General features: G+C 35.0%; 1 protein-coding gene across 3 annotated transcripts in view; it reads left to right on the plus strand.

Annotated features, from left to right (window-relative positions):
• The first annotated feature begins 3,948 nt into the window (after positions 1-3,948).
• The window catches only part of Dlish (Dachs ligand with SH3s), a 105,544-nt gene continuing 91,919 nt past the window's right edge, over positions 3,949-17,573 (plus strand). For 2 of the 3 annotated variants that reach the window (XM_089102079.1, XM_089102071.1), the window contains exon 1: positions 14,096-14,294. The gene's annotated coding sequence lies outside the window, so the exon portion shown is untranslated. Of the gene's footprint in view, positions 4,063-14,095; positions 14,295-17,573 lie in introns of those variants that run through there. The other variant, XM_089102086.1, reaches the window with a different exon arrangement.

Below are 17,573 nucleotides of genomic sequence, written 5' to 3' on the forward strand. Positions count from 1 at the left end.
CTTTTAAATTTTAACGTTGTACCAGTAGCAATAGCTATTAGTACTACTGCTGTTTGCGATTAATGCTGTACTCTCAGTGGTGCTAGTATTTTTATTCATTGCAAAAGTGTATTAAATCTTCAATTAAGCTTCCCACCTTCCTTTGTTCTCTGAGCGAATTAATTCTTGTAAATAACGACCAGATAATTTCTAGAAGTGCGTCCACTTAATTTGTATATATATATATATATATATATATATATATATATATATATATATATATATATATATATATATTGAAGTTTCTACGACAACGCCTTCTATAAAAACCTTTTATGCCCCCAGGCCATAAGATAAAACTCTTGCCCTGTGGGTTGTGGGGGAGTGTCCTCCTCAGAAACATATTTTCTATCTGGAAATTCACTACGCTGAAAAAAATGGTTATCTCAAAGTTTTGATTGGATGTGTTTGGGGGAATGATTGCCGTGGGGGGGCTAGTTGGCCTCCAATCACTTTTGACTATGAAAAAGGGTACTAGCCTTTTGAATTTCCGATCAAATGAGCCTGTTTTGCAGTTTCTACGACAACGCCTTCTATAAAAACCTTATATGCCCCCAGGGCATAAATTAAAACCATGCCCTGAGGGTTGTGGGGGAGTTTCTTCCTCAAAAAAATATTTTCTATGTGGAAGTCAACTACGCTGAACAAAATGACTATCTGAAAATTATGGTGGGATGTATTGGGGGGAAGGATGGGCGTGGGGGGGGGCTAGTTGCCCTCCAATCACTTTTGAATATTAAAAATGGTACTAGCTCTTTGAATTTCCAATCAAATGAGCCTGGTTTGAAGTTTCTACGACAACACTTTCTATAAAAACCTTAAATGCCCCCAGGACATGACTTAAAACCCTTGCCCTGAGGGTTGTGGGGGAGTGTCCTCCTCAAAACTCTATTTTCTATCTGGAAATCAACTACTCTGAACAAAATGGCTATCTCAAAATTTTGATTGGATGTATTTGGGGGAATGATGGGCGTGGGGGGGGGCTAGCTGCCCTACGATCATTTTTGACTATTAAAGAGGACACTAGCCACTCCAATTTCCAATCGAATGAGCCCTTTTCGAAGTTTCTACGACAACTCCTTCGATGGAAGTGCCCAGGTATGGAGAAACCAAAAACAAATTGTGCCCACATCGTTTTTTACGTTAGGCAGCGCTCGCGCGCTGTCTATGATGTAACCAAGACTAATTCCACGATGTTTTAGACCTCGTTGCTTTAACAGCAATGAATTTTTTAAGGACATTTATTTATTTGGATCCTAATTGACATTCATTGCGGACACCCGCGATTTTGCATTGAGTTTCCATAGAAGTTTTCCATTGGAAGGAATGGGGGATGGTTTTAGAATAGGCTTTTTGGTATGTCAATAATTTCGAATAGGGGAAGTTTGTGTGTTTTATGTTAACTTTTGTTCTACTGAGGGGGGGGGGGGGACACCCCTTTTTCTATATTTGCACTTGTGATAATTTCATCGTGTAATCTTGTGATAGTTTTATCTATATGATGCTTTATTCACTGTTCACATTCAGAAATACTTTGCTGACTACTTTTAAAACTGATAGTGCTATTTTTTAATTAACTAACTTTGCGCTCTTTTTATCATTTTGTTTAAGTCAGTTTTCATTTTTCAGTCAGTTTTCAGTGATAGGCTTTTTGGTTGTCATCAATATCAAATAATGGGAGATTTTGCGTTTTATCTGAAGTTTTTGTTCTACTAGGGGGGGGGGTATCCCTTGGTCTAGATTTTCACTTGCGATAATTTCATCCTGTAATCGTTTGATAGTTTTACTATATGATGCTTTACTCATTGGATACATTCAAAAATACTTTGCTGACTACTTTCAATACTGATGAGAACCCCCATGCACAAGTTTATAGATCCTATCTGCAAAAATGTGGAAATTTGTTTTGTTTTTTGTTGTTTTTTTTTTTTGCCAGAAGAAAGATCACGGATGCGTCTTCATTTGTTTTTGCAGGGCTGATCGTATCAAACCAGGGGTCCTAGAAGATCGGAAGAGGGCTCATTTGAACGTAAATTCAAAATTCTAGTGTCCTTTATAGGTGACCCGAAAAGATTGGAGGGCAACTAGCCCCCGTCTCATCCCCCTTTATCCCCTAAAGACGTTTGATAAAAATTTTGAGATAGCCATTTGGTTCAGCATAGTTTAAAGGTCCAATAACTATGCCTCTGGGTATGACACGACCAGATATGAATCGAAAAAAGGTTAGAAGTTAAATTTATAAAAAAAAATCTTTTCATCGTATAGTAAGGAGCTACATTAAAACTTGAAACGACCAAAAATGCTTCAGTATATGAGAGCGGTCGGCCCTTCCTCAGTCCTCTATCTTTACGCTAAAGTTGGTCTTTTTGTCCAAACTTCTTAAGAACGACTCTTGAAACACAAGGCCCTTGAATCTGAATGAGAATTAATTGTTAATTAACCTTAAGTCTTTAGCGCAAAGAGCGAGAGAATAAGAAGGGGCAGCCCCTCTCATACACGTAACTGTTTCTGTTCGTTTTAAGTTTTAATGCTGCTCCTTACTTTCAGTCGAAAAAACTTTTTACTTAGTATATTTTAAAAGTGAATTTTACCAAGTTCACTCTAAAATATACTTGAGCACATTTTCCGTGACCAGAAACGTGAGCAAATATTAGAATAAAACTGAAAAGTTAGTCTTTTATCTAACCATTTTGTCTAACCATTATTTTGTCTTTTTTGTTTTATCAGTTGTCTCTTGTATAGGTTTAACAAATTTGGCATATGAATAATACATTCTAATTTCTGTGTATATATTTTCGTTTTCTTATTTTTTTTTATTTTTTTTAAATATGCTATTAATATTTCTAATTTAGAAAAGAAGACACATTAAAAAAAACATGTCGAAGGAAGACTATCGAAGGTGGCCGCATGAGAAATAAAAGGTGCAAAACAGCAAAAAAAAGGATCCGAGTCATCTCGGGAACTGATCAGTGGTTCGATAAAAGTTTGTCTTTAGGGTGTCGACTTCACGGCAAAAATAAATTGCTTCGAGTAAAACAGCGTCATAAGTTTCATTCTCCAACTATTTCTGCATGTGGGAGTGATCTTTCATACTTTTGAAAGAGCGAAGAAGTAGGTTAACTGCGTGGATAACATAAGAAAAAAAGGGGTCTGGAGGGGAGGAGTAGGGCCCGGTGCCCCAACACATTTGCAAGGGCAGATTGAGCGTAATTAACCCATGGAGCTAATTCATAAATTTCGAAAATTAACATTGAGCCATAAGTGGATATTTTCTCCTATTTTTCAGTAGAAGCTTAAAACACCTATACAAAGATGATAAAATGCACTGGTATTTTTATTTACCTACTATTGCAAAACTGGCTTCAAAATTTACGCAGTACCAGTGTCACAACATTCTAAGAATATTAGCTTAATCTTAAGGCAACATAGTCCAACGTCCTCTTCATATAGCCTAAATTTAGATACTTGGCTGTGTGGAACATAGATGATATTGGTGAAACCTCCCCATATCTATTTTACAGGTTTAGAAATACCATCAACGATCTTTTACCCTGAAAAATACATGAGGCGCATGCCATATATATGGTCTTTATCCATCAGGAATTTAAGTTTCCGTTGCCACGTGCCAGTTAAATGGCTCCTTCACCTAGCTGATTAAAATGAATAGGAATAATCATGTAAAACCATAATAATTACAGCTGAAAGAACGGTTCTTCAATAGAAACGTTTCCGTTTGTAGAAATGTTTTCTTTAATACTTTAAGTGGAGATTATTCAAGATCTTCAGAGTTGCATACAAGGCCTAAATTAAAACGTAGGCAAAGTCGTGATGGATTAAAACAATGACAAACGTACGCGTTGTGTGCTCTGATTTGACAAAGGGAAGTTTTACTTGAAGTGATGAAGTGCTTTCAAAAAGCAAAATGGAGGGGGAAAAAACAAACCTTTCCACCCAATCTAATAAACTATGAGAATAGTGGGATGTGCAGATTAAAAGAGTTTGTTACCCGGTTGCTCTGCACTGGTATTGTTTTTTTTAAACATATTTGAAATATGCTAGATTTTAATCATGAACTTCCATAACATCTCTATCACTATTTCTTAAAACATTAGAAAGGCAACATAGAAGTCCATGTCGTTTTCTAGTTTGTTTTTGTCCTAATTTTATTTCACTTATTATACTTTATATTTCATGCATTCATTTCTACATTGACTGCTACAGGATCAACTATATCCTTTAGTTGGGTATATTACTCTGGATTGCATTGATGGAAAGCACTTCATCACTGAAAGATCTGTTTATGCGTATGTGTAATTGATAACCAGTTATGGTTGATGGGTTGCAACATATACTTTGATGTTTTTGGGAAGCTACATGGGCTGATAACAACAAGATGGAAATATCCTTGTGAGAGCGTCTGCCATAGCTTCAATTACGGGGTTAATGGCTGAGCTTTGCAACAAAGATAGAAGACTATATTTGAATATTTAACTGAGTAGCTGAAAACAAATTAAAATAAATCTGTTGGGTATTTTCTAATCCCAACAAGCGTAGGAAGTGCAGGATTTATGAGGTTTGGAACATCATTATCAGGACCTTTTTTAGGGCAAGACACTGTATTAAGGCCATGCAGAGTGCCAAAACACCATTAGATGTTATTTACGCACATGCTATGTACCGAAGTATAAATCTCGGCTGGTAAATGCAGCGATTTTACCAACTTGTGCAGTGATTTTACATATTTTATTTGAAACGGACATTATGCTATTTATTGACAAAAAAAACACTCAGTAAAAATGACCAGCCAGTCAGTAAAATCTCTGGCTACCCCTCCCCCCCAAAAAAAAACATTTTGGATATTAACGACACTAGTTATTTGCCCTGTCTAATTAGTAGGCTGTGTAGATTTCTTGAACCCTTCACTGAATAACCCTTTATGGGGATCGGTTACAGATTTTTAATTATTCTTTTCGAGGCGTTTCTTCCTTCAGATTCAAATTTACAAAAACTTTATAAAGCTATACGTACCTACATCTAGATTTTGAAACAGCTGAACAAACTTATAAATGGTATTTAAAAAAATTGTTTGCTAAATGGGTTTCTCTAAATTTGGTTCTGAAGTAATTTACAAATTAACTTACGTAACGAACTTACTTTCGTATATAACGCATCCGTGATCTTTCTTCTGGCAAAAATACAAATTTACACATTTTTGGAGATATGAGTTTGAAACCTATTACGCTGAATCTGACGGTGTGATTTTCATTAAAAAGTTTTAATTTGTAAGGGATGTTTCCCCCCTCTTTCCAAAATCAGGTAAATTTTCTCAGGCTCGTAGCCTCTGATGAGTTATACTAAACTTAATAAAATTTATATATTTAGTTTATAAATTTATATATATATATATATATATATATATATATATATACATATATGTATATATAGATTTTAGTATAGCTGAACAAACTTACAAACTTGTTAAAAAAAAATTTTGAAGCTGAATATCAAAATCAAAGATGTATTTACTAACGATTGGACAAGAGCACAAAAAAAAGAAATATTGTCAGCAATACCAACTCCAAAGCAACATCAACCAAAGCAATCGAACCTCCGAAGCAATACGCAATACGAGCAATGCGCAATACGAACCTCCAAAGCAATATCAACTGACAACACCTCACTAACATCTAGTGGTGTTTTGTCACTCTGCATGGCCTTAATACAGTGTCTTGGCCTAAAAAAGGTCCTGATAATGATGTTCCAAACCTCATAAATCCTGCAATCCCCACGCTTGTTAGGATTAGAAAATACCCAACAGATTTTTTTTTAATTGGTTTTCAGCTATTCAGTATTCAAATATAGTCTTGCATCTCTTTTGCAGAGCTCAGCCATTGCCCCCGTAATTGAAGCCACGCGCTATGACAGACGGTCTCACAAGGAAATTTCCATCTTGTCGTTATCAGCCCATGCAGCTTCCCAAAAAGATCAAAGTATATATTGCAACCCATCAACCAGAACTGGTTTTCGATTACACATACGCATAAACAAATCTTTCAATGATGAAATGCTTTCAATCAATGCAATCCAGAGAGATGTGTGATCTTGTACGTACAGGGATTCTAGACACCTGATTGGTCTAGAAATAACACTTTACCATGGACATTAAATCTCGTCCGGGCTTTTACCAAGAACATTAAATCTTGTTCCGGATTCAGTAACAGGTTCCTACTCTAAAGGACATAGTTATCATATTTTCGACCATGCTGAACAAAATAGATATCTCAAAATTTTGATCGAGTGACTTTGGGGAAAAAATGAGCGTGTGAGGGGTTATAGTTGCCCTCCTTTTTTGGTCATTTAAAAAGGGCACTAGAACTTTTAATTTCCTTTCCAATGATTCCTCCAACGAGGTTCTAGCACCACTGGGTGGATACAATCATTCCTGGGAAAAAAACAAAGAAAAAAATAAAATAAAATAAACACCCATTTGTGATCTTACTTCCGGCAAAAAATGCAAAATTCCACATTTTTGTAGATATGAACTTGAAACCTCTATCGGAGGGTTTTCTGATACGCTGAATATGATGTTGTGATTTTCATAAAGGTTCTATAGCTTTTAGGGGATCTTTCTCCTTTTTTTTGAAAATAACTCAAATTTTCTCAGGCTTGTAACTTCTGATGGGTAAGACTAAACTTGAGGAAATTTATATATTTGAAATCAGCGGTAAAATTTTATTCTTTTGATGTATCTATCGGTATCCAAAACCTGTTTTCTAGAGTTTCGGTAACCATTGAGCCGGGTCGCTCCTTACTTACAGTTCGTTACCACAAACTGTTTATATTTAAAAAAAAAGAAATGAGGGATCAGAATGTTCTAATAAAAGTTTAGATCGTTACCAGTTCACCGTATGATTAATGGCTTGCAATTGATAGTACAGTAAAATTAAAAAGGTGATACGTTATAGACTGCCAAGTAGGCTTACCAGCCGGATGAAATTTCAAAAAATAAATTTGTCAAAAATAATCTACTCAGTATGTCTTATTTTCTTTCTATCGTCTTTCCTCTTTTTCTTTTTTTCTTTCCTTTAAAATTTTCTCTCGATTTTCCTTCTGTTCTTGTTTTTGTTCCTTGAGTTTTTCTGTTTCACTTTGTTTTTCTGCTTGTGATGAAGTTTGTGAGGTAGAGATGGGTATACTGTACTTTTAAGTTTCCTTCTTGACATGTTCCTTGGCTCGTCTGATTGCAGTAGAGCAGGGGACGATCTGAAAGAAAATATACATAAAAGTTAAAGATAAAATATAAATAAATAATAAATATTGAATTTAATTAAATGAAAAAGGAAAAAGTTGCAGTGACTCCTCTCCCTCCCTCGTCGTCTCTGACAGTATAAATGGGTGCATTAGACAAAGATGTGCAATATTAAAAATTTGCATGGATAAATAAGCACTTGTTAACCTTAAAAAGAAACTTCTCCTTGTAAGAGCTATTACAGGCTCTTTGACAAGAACTAATATTTGTAAATAGCTAGCTAGATGCATGTGTTTTTGCTATCAAAATCACATGAGATACTAAAAAAAATTATCTTAAGAAATAAAGGTCAGTCTTTGAAAACGTCACAGGGATGCACTTTGAGTAAAGAGTCCCAATAGTAACCGAAAAGCTAAAAATAAATTATTTTGAGAATTATATTTTGAAACAATAATGAGAATACTATCAATTATTGTGAGAATGATATAGAAAGAATGTGCTTTTTTGTGGTATTTTCAAATGTTTAAAATGGTTCTAGGCGTTTAGCCCCCCCCCCATCGGAAAATAACCCCTTGCAGAAATTACCCCCCCCCTAAAACAAATTCTGCAAAATACCCCCAGTGGAAAATGCCCCCCCCCCTCCCTAATGTGTAAATATATAGCCCAAATTTTGTTTCTAAAGTAACGAAGAAACTAACGAAGAAATTGGTTTGTTCTCGAAGTTTTACACATCGTAAACTTGAGTGAGTAGCGTGTAATAAACAAATACCAGAATTTTTCATGGAGAGAGCTGTATTTCCCGGTATTATTTGAAAAAATCAGAAATTAAATTCTTTTAATCCAGTTTTTTCAACTGAAAGTAAGGAGCAACAACAAAACAAAATGAACAAAAATCATTACGTATATGAATAGAGATGACTATCAAGAAGCTACTTGCTTCCCAGTCTTGGAGCCCGTAATACCACGCGGTGGCTCGTTTGTCTCCATACCACGCTTATAGTCAACGCAAAATTAACGGTCATTAATGTGGAACAGACTATATGCTGCATTACTACATTACTGTATTGCTGTATTACTATATGTTATACAACATTCCGTAGTAGCACTGCAGCTATTGGCCAGTTATCTAGGGAATAATTTTATGGGAAAAGGGGTTCTGAAGCCTCAAAATTGCGTTTTGGAACCTAAGTCTAAAATCCTCCTATGTTGACCTGATCAGTTCATCCGATAAACATGGGAGGAGGCTGTCATTTAGTAAAATATTTTTGAACTAAATGCACAGTGTATGGACTGAGGGGGTAATAGATTGTCTTTTATTATTCAAAGGTGTTCAGTGAGAAATGAAACATCGCATTCATGTCAAAGGTATCCTAAAGAAGAATATTTATCCGATGAAGCCCACCTTCCCTTGAAAAATAAATGAATACCTTAAAAATCATTCGCAAGATTTTTTACACCTCTCCGCCCTCTTTCTCACTATCTTCCCACTCCTAAGAATATTCGAGCGTGCACCTTCTTCAGTGATTATTTTTATTGTCGAAGAATTTTTATGCAACAGTTAAGCTTAAGCATCAGAGGCAGGAAGGTGCAGTCCTTCTTGCGTAAATTTGATGTTAAAAAAGGCAAAGACATTCGATGAAAGAAAAAGTTAAAGTAACGAACAACGTTAAATACTTAAATGAGCCATCTTATATAATAGGGTGGCAGCCATCTCCTAAACCTCTCACTCTTGCACTAAATTTTTCTAAACTAAGAGCAAGATTTGTCAAAAGAATTTATCGTAAAGACAAGTGGTGCTGCTGCTACATATGTTATAATTGAAATTGTGGTTATATAGCTATCAATGACAGCTTATTATAGGATTAAACAGATATAGCCTGTTTGATAGTGTTGTATAGATCTTTCAAACGAAATAATACTAAATACGAACAATTAAAATGAAACAAAAAATAAAATAATGGGGAAGACTATTATTTAAGACAGTGGCTTCCAGATGGGAAGCCAAAAACTCTGGCTTTTATTAGTATTAGGCCTAAATAAAAAAACAAGTTTTTTCAACTGAAAGTAAAGAGCAACATTAAAACTGAAAACGAACAGACATTATTACATATATGAGGGGGCTCACCCCCTAGTCAATACCTCGCTCTTTACGCTAAAGTTCGAATTTTGTTCGAATCACAAATCCCTGAATCACTAAGGCCGTTTAATTAGAATAGATAGCTCCTTTGAAAGTACTAAAAAAAACTTTAGCATAAAGAACGAGGTATTGACTAAGGGGTGAACCCCCTCATATACCTAACAATCTCTATTCATTCTAAGTTTTAATGTTGCTCCTTACTTTAAGCTGAAAAAACAGGTTTTTTAAATTTAATTTCTGATTTTTTTTTAAACAATGCTGGGAAATCCGACGCCCCCTTAATAGAAATGTCCATTCTCTCATGGAAACATCCTTTATGGAAACATTCTTCCACGTAACCCCCTCCTCAGGCCCCTCCACCCAGAAAAAATTCCTCCTGAGAACGTCTGTTTACTTCCCAATAACCAATACTATATGTAAACAATGGGCAAAGTTCATAACTTGCAGCTCTTTCCCCGGGAACCGTGGAGGATTAAGTCCTCCTCAAAGACGTATTTATTAGATTTTCGACTATGCTGAACAAAATGGCTATCTCGAAATTTTGATTGAGTGACTTTGGGAAATAAAATGAGCGTGGGAGCGGTCAAATTGCCTTTAAATTTTTTGGTCACTAAAAAGAACAATAGAACTTTTAATTTCCATTTGAATGAGTTCTCTCAGTACTACTGGATGGATACTATCACCCCTGGAAAAAAATAAAATAAACACACATCCGTGATCTTTCTTCTGGCAAAAAATGCAAAATTCCACATTTTTGAAGATAGGAGCTTAAAACATCTACAATAGGGTTTTCTGTTATGCTGAATGTGATGGTTTGGTTTTCATTAAGATTCCATTACTTTTAGGGTATGTCTCTTCTTTTTTTCGAAAATAAGACAATGTTTTCAGGCTCGTAACTTTTGATTGGTAAAACTAAGCTTTATGAAACTTGTGTATTTGAAATCAGCATAAAAATTTGATTCTTTTGATGTATCTACTGGTATTAAAATTCCGTTTTTTAGAGTTTCGGTTACTGTTGATCCGGGTCGCTCCTTACTTACAGTTCGTTGCACCAAACTGTATTAAGTATTACTGCAAACACTTTTTATTTCTTTTTTTCACTGTCTTCTACCTTATCATATCCTTTCTTCTTTTTAGTTATAAATAAAAAGAGTCAAAGAAATAAATTGCTACAAGTACCTGCATTTCAAGCAGTATTTAAAGACAATACTGATTCCAATTTAAAAATCCATTAAGTTCAATGTTTCTTATCAAAAGTTATTGTCATAACAACGTTTGTATAATTTTAGAAAAAAAGGTGAAAATATTTCTACAAAGGGCGATTTTGATTAAAATTTCATAATCAAACTTACCGTGTCAAAGAACCTTGTGTCTGAGGTTGCCAGTCCTTATCTACAAAAGCAAAATTTTTCATTTTGCCGAGAAGGCTGGAAAAACACATACGTTTGTGTTTGTCTGTTTGCATGTTTTATTTTCATCAGTTTTAATCGTATCGAGCAGGATGGAAATCATTTAAATACAATTTTTAACATTTAGGATAACTCAATATTATATCAAAAAAAGAACAAAATTAAAAGAAAAAAGCAACCTTTTCAAACAAAAATAAAAATCAACGGTAAAAAATTAGCTTAAATCATCATACAGATGAGATGGAATGAAGACCACCCAATCCCCCTATTCTTTACCGTAAAGCTCCACTTATTATAGATATTTATTATACTACAACTACTACTACTAAGAGCTCACTGCAACACCAGGCCGCCTGAGGCCAAAACAGATACAAGAGCTCCTTCTTCGTCCCAATCTATTCAGATTGGATGCACGTATTGGCAAAACCAGGACTGGATCCCTTTCCCGAACGACATTGAATTGTAAGCTCAGTATGCCATCCACTCAGCTAAGTGGCACAGATACAGGATATATAGGATGATTTGTAAACAAAGTTTCCACTAATTCGAAAAACATCCATCAAATATGAGTTCCTTTTTTATTATTAATATAATTTTGGGTGAAAGATTCCACAAGTTTTAATATTTCATGCACAAAACGCTTGTTAGACTATGCGGTTTATCTGTAACAAATATAATATATTACAATCCTTATTTTAAATTAGATTTGATTTTAACGGTGTCAACGCTCGGTTCTTTTATTTCCCTCATTTTGTTTCAATATTTGACATTTTATACACTTTCCCTCCAGAATTATGGAAAGATTAAACATTTTGTTCTCGTCTTTTACTTTTAAATCATTAACGCTCATTCAGCATTTAAAAAAGTACATTCTTTATTTAGTACTTATAGTACTCTAAGACACCCTTCTGCCAATCAACCCATCTCCCCCAAAACACTTTTCAGACATTTCTCGTTAAAAATTTTATTTTCAAGTCATCCACTCTGGTTTTTCGCTAGCAGCTCGGCCCACCGTACAGCACTATAAGTACTCTAAGAAACCCTTCTGCCAATCAACGCATCTCCCCCAAAACACTTTTCAGTCATTTCTCGTTAAAATTCGCAAATCCCTTATCCCTTTTTTGCAAATGTAAATCAAACAATTCTGATTGTAGGATCCAATTCGCAAATGCTATCTACCGACACATTCATATCAAACTTTTCTTGGCTAAAGGCAATTGTCCAAAAAAAAACAGAAACCGCTCTTGATAGCACATAATTTAAAGAAATGGAACAGTGGATAACGCAATTTGACAATCTCTAGTTTTCCATTTAAAATAACAAAAAAAAAAAACAACCATACTCTCAAAGCGTGTTTGACCACTTTATAGGTAGCCAACTTTTTTGCAATGTCCACGTGATACTACACTGCTTCAGGCGTAGGTTTTCTTGTAGAGTTCGTATCTATTACACTTTTGAGCATATTCTTGTAGGGTTCATATTGCGTATATAGATACTACTTACGTTTTTGTTAAAATAGTGGGCGTGAAACTTTTGATTGGATGTATTTGTAGAAAAGGTGGACGTCAGAGGGGGGTTAGTTGCACTCAAATCCCTTTTGACTATTAAAACGGGCATTAGCCCTTTGAATTTCAAATCGAATGAGCCCTCTTTCCAGTTTTTACCACAAAAATTTCAATAAAAACCTTAAATGCCCCAAGGGCAAAACTTATAACCCTTGACCTGAAGACTGTGGGGGGAGTGTCCTACTCAAGGGTATAACTTCCTGAACTTTGAACTGCGTGGGACAAAATGGCTATCTTAAAATTTTTATTGGATGTGTTTGGGGAAATAGAGGGCGTGGAAGGGGTGTAAGTTGCCTTCCAATCACTTTCAACTATTAAAAAGGGCACTATCCATTTAAATTTCCTATCAAATGAGTCCTTTTTGAAGTTTCCACGACAACGCGTTATATAAAAACCTTATAGGCCCCCAGGGCATAACTTACAATCCTTATCCTGAAGGCTGTGTGTGTGTGTGTGGGGGGGGGGTGTCATCGTCAAAGATCGAATTTCCGGAACTTAAAACTACGTTGAAGAAAAAAGATATCTCATAATTTTGATTGTATTTGTTTTGGGGCAAAGCGAGCGTGAGAGGGGGGTTAGGTGCCTTCCAATCACTTTCGACTATTAAAAACAGCACTAGTCTATGGGACTTTCCAATCGAATGAGCCTTTTTTGAAGTTTCTACGACAACGTTTATATAAAAACCTTTATGTAAGAACCTTATATGCCCCCAGGGCATAAATTACAACACTTGCCCTGAGGGCAGTGGAGGAGAGTCCTCCTCAAAACCATAATTTCTATCCAAAAATCAACTACGCTGAACAAAATAGCTATCTCAAAATTTTTATTGGATGTGTTTCGGTAAATGGTGGGCATGAAAGGGGTTTTAGTCACCTTCAAATCACTTTCGACTATAAAAAAAGGCACAAGCCACTCCAATATCCAATTGAATACGCCCTTTTCAAAGTTTTTACGACAACTTCTTCGATACGAAGTGCCCTGCTCTAAAGGAAAAATAATAAATAATACATTGTGCTAACATCGTTCTTATATGCCCCCAGGGCACAACTTAAAAACCCTTGCCCTGAGGGTTTTGGGGGAGTTTCTTCCTCAAAATGTATTTTCTATCATGAAATCAACTACGCTGAACAAAATGGCTATCTCAAAATTTTTATTGGATGTGTTTGGGAGAATGATTGGCGTGGGGTGGGGGGTAAGTTGCCCTCCGATCACTTTTGACTATTACAAAGGGGACTAGCCACTCCAATTTCCGATCGAATGAGCCCTTTTCAAAGTTTCCACGACAACTCCTTCGATACGAAGTGCCCTAGTATGGAAAAACAAAAACAAAAAAAAAAATGAAATAAAAAATAATTCATTGTACCAACATCGTTCTTTTCTTAGGCAGGGCAATTGCACTGCCTATGATCAGGCAAATTTTCTCAGGCCTTTAGCTTTTGATGGGTATCATTAATCTTAATTAATTTTATGCATTTATAATCAGCATCAAAAGCCAATTCTTTTAATGCAGTAATTGCTATTAAAAAATTTTTTTTAAGAGTTTCGGTTACTATTGAGCCGACTCACTCCTTTCTTACAATTCCTTACCCCGAACTATTTGAGCAGAAGAAGTAAATTTTCCAATAGGTTAATATTTCATCAAATAATAGTTATAGTAGTTTTTTCTTCCTTTTAAGCTACTCTCTCTTTTCCAGTGCGATATTTGCTCCTGCCTGTATGTCTCTCACTGTTCTTACAAAAAGATCTTGGACAACAGTAGAAATTGACTCCATTTCACTACCTCGAGCAATTAGAGGCTGGGAGTTGAGTCTAAACCCAATCGAACATAGAAAAGGTCAGCATAAGCTGACAACCAAGGAAGGAGCTCCAACAATTAAATTGAGCATACAGTTAACGTGAGTTTCCTTTAGGAGTTTTAACTACCCTAAATATAAAATTTAGCAATTTGTTATTTTGGCTGTGACGACATAGCTAAGTAACAGGGGGCTCGGCATTATAGTTGACCTTGCGCATTGTTGTCCGGTTTTAAAGTACTAGAACCCTTAAGTATTTGAAACCAGATATTTTTCTGTGCATTCTTCAACTAAGAATATCTCGTTGGTCTATGACTATTTCTAAAAAACTGCCCCATTTTTAAATCCTCTTCAGTCCTTTGTCAAAAGCTATTTCTCTAATTTGTTTTTGAATCATCAGTTTTGCTTTAAACTAAATAGGGAACTAAATAAAGAATGTACTTTTTTAAATGCTGAATGAGCGTTAATGATTTAAGAGTAAAAGACGAGAACAAAATGTTTAATTTTTCAATAATTCCGGAGGAAAAGTGTACAAAATGTCAAATATTGAAGCAAAATGAGGGAAATAAAAGAGCAGTGTATTGACACCGTTAAAACCAAATCTAATTTAAAATAAGGAATGTAATATATTATATTTGTTACAGATAAACCGCATAGTCTAACAAGCGTTTTGTGCATAAAATATAAAAACTTGTGGAAACTTTAAACCAAAATTATATTAATAATAAAAAAGGCAGTCATATTTGATGGTTGTTTGTCGAATTAGTGGAAACTTTTTTTACAAATATTTGTGCCACCTAGCTGAGTGGATGGCATATTGAACATACAATCCAATCTCGTTCGGGAAAGGGATCCAGTCCTGGATTTGCCAATACGTGCATCCCAATCTGAATAGATTGGCATGAAGGAGGAGCTCTTGTATCTGTTTTGGCCTCAGGCGGCCTGGTGTTGCAGTGAGCTCTTAGTAGTAGTTGTTGTTGTATAATAAATATCTATAATAAGTGGAGCTTTACGGTAAAGAATAGGGGGATTGGGTGGTCTTCATTCCATCTCATCTGTATGATGAATTATGCTTTTTTTACCGTTGCTTTTAATTTTTGTTTGGAAAGGTTGCTTTTTTCATTTAATTTTGTTTTGTTTTTGATATCATATTGAGGGTTATCCTAAATATTAAAACTTGTATTTAAATGATTTCCCTCCTGCTCGTTACGATTAAAACTGATGAAAATAAAACATGCAAACAGACCAACACAAACGTATGTGTTTTGCCAGCTTTCTCGGCAAAATGAACAATTTTGCTTTTGTAGATAAGGACTGGCAACCTCAGACACAAGGTTCTTTGACACGCTAAGTTTGATTATGAAATTTTAATCAAAATCGCCCTTTATAGGAATATTTTCATCTTTTTTCTAAAATTATACAAACGTTGTTATGAAAATAACTTTTCATAAGAAGCATTGAACTTAACGGATTTTTACATTGGAATTAGCATTGTCTTTAAATACTACTTGAAATGCAGGTACTTGTAGCAATTTATTTCTTTGACTCTTTTATTTATAACTAAAAAGAAATAAAGATATGATAAGGTTGAAGACAGTGAAAAAAGAAATAAAAAGTTTTTGCAGTAATACTTAAAACAGTTCGTGTAACGAACTGTAAGTAAGGAGCGACCCGGCTCAACAGTAACAGAAACTTTAAAAAACGGAATTTCAATACCAGTAGATACATCAAAAGAATCAGATTTTTATGCTGATTTCAAATACATAAGTTTCACAAAGCTTAGTTTTACCAATCAAAAGTTACGAGCCTGAAAAAATTGTCTTATTTTCGAAAAAAGGAAGAGAAACCCCCTAAAAGTAATGGAATCTTAATGAGAACCTAACCATCACATTCAGCATAACAGAAAACCCTACTGTAGATGTTTCAAGCTCCTATCTGCAAAAATGCGGAATTTTGCATTTTTTGCCAGAAGAAAGATCACGGATGTGTGTTTATTTTATTCAATTTTTTTCCAGGGGTGATAGTATCCATCCAGTAGTCCTAGAATATCGTGAGAGAACTCATTCAAATGGAAATTAAAAGTTCTATTGTTCTTTTTAGTGACCGAAAAAATTGAAAGGCAATTTGACCGCTCCCACGCTCATTTTTTCCCAAAGTCACTCAATCAAAATTTCGAGATAGCCATTTTGTTCAGCATAGTCGAAAATCTAATAAATACGTCTTTGAGGAGGACTTAATTCTCCACGGGTCCCGGGGAAAGAGCTGCAAGTTATGAACTTTGCCCATTGTTTACATATAGTATTGGTTATTGGGAAGTAAACAGACGTTCTCAGGAGGAATTTTTTCTGGGTGAAGGGGCCTGAGGAGGGGGTTACGTGGAAGGATGTTTCCATAAAGGATGTTTTCATGAAAGAATGGACATTTCTATTAAGGGGGCGTCCGATTTCCCAGCATTGTTTAAAAAAAAATCAGAAATTAAATTAATAAAAACATGTTTTTTTCAGCTTAAAGTAAGGAGTAACATTAAAACTTAGAATGAATAGAGATTGTTAGGTATATGAGGGGGTTCACCCCTTAGTCAATACCTCGTTCTGTACGCTAAAGTTTTTTTTAGTACTTTCAAAGGAGCTATCTATTTTAATTAAACGGCCTTAGTGATTCAGGGATTTGTGATTCGAACAAAATTCGAACAATCCCCACGCTTGTCGGGACTAGAAAATACCCAACAGATTTTTTTTAATTTGTTTTCAGCTATTCAGTTAAGTGTTCAAATATAGTCTTCTATCTCTGTTGCAGAGCTCAGCCATTGCAGCCTTAATTGAAGCTATGGCAGACGCTCTCACAAGGACATTTCCATCTTGTTGTTATCAGCCCATGTAGCTTCCCAAAAACATCAAAGTATATGTTGCAACCCATCAACCAGAACTGGTTATCGATTACACATACGCATAAACAGATCTTTCAGTGATGAAGTGCTTTCCATCAATGCAATCCAGAATAATATACCCAACTAAAGGATATAGTTGATCCTGCGGCAGTCAATGTAGAAATGAATGCATGAAATATAAAGTAGAATAATTAAGTCAATCAATAAGTCAACAGCCATGGCTGATACAAAGCTAAGGAATAGCTTGTGAAATAAAATTAGGAAAAAAACAAACTAGAAAACGACTTGGGCTTCTATGTTGCCTTTCTAATGTTTTAAGAAATAGTGATAGAGATGTTATGGAAGTTTGTCATTGTTTTAATCCAACCCGACTTTGCCTACATTTTAATTTAGGCCTTCTATGTAACTCTGAAGATCTTGAATAATCTCAACTTAAAGTATTAAAGAAAACATTTCTACAAACAGAAATGTTTCTATTGAAGAACCGTTCTTTC

This window comes from Artemia sp. Qi Xiang Cuo, chromosome 2, assembly GCF_049724085.1.
Source record: "Artemia sp. Qi Xiang Cuo chromosome 2, ASM4972408v1, whole genome shotgun sequence".
Classification (NCBI taxonomy): domain Eukaryota; kingdom Metazoa; phylum Arthropoda; class Branchiopoda; order Anostraca; family Artemiidae; genus Artemia; species Artemia sp. Qi Xiang Cuo.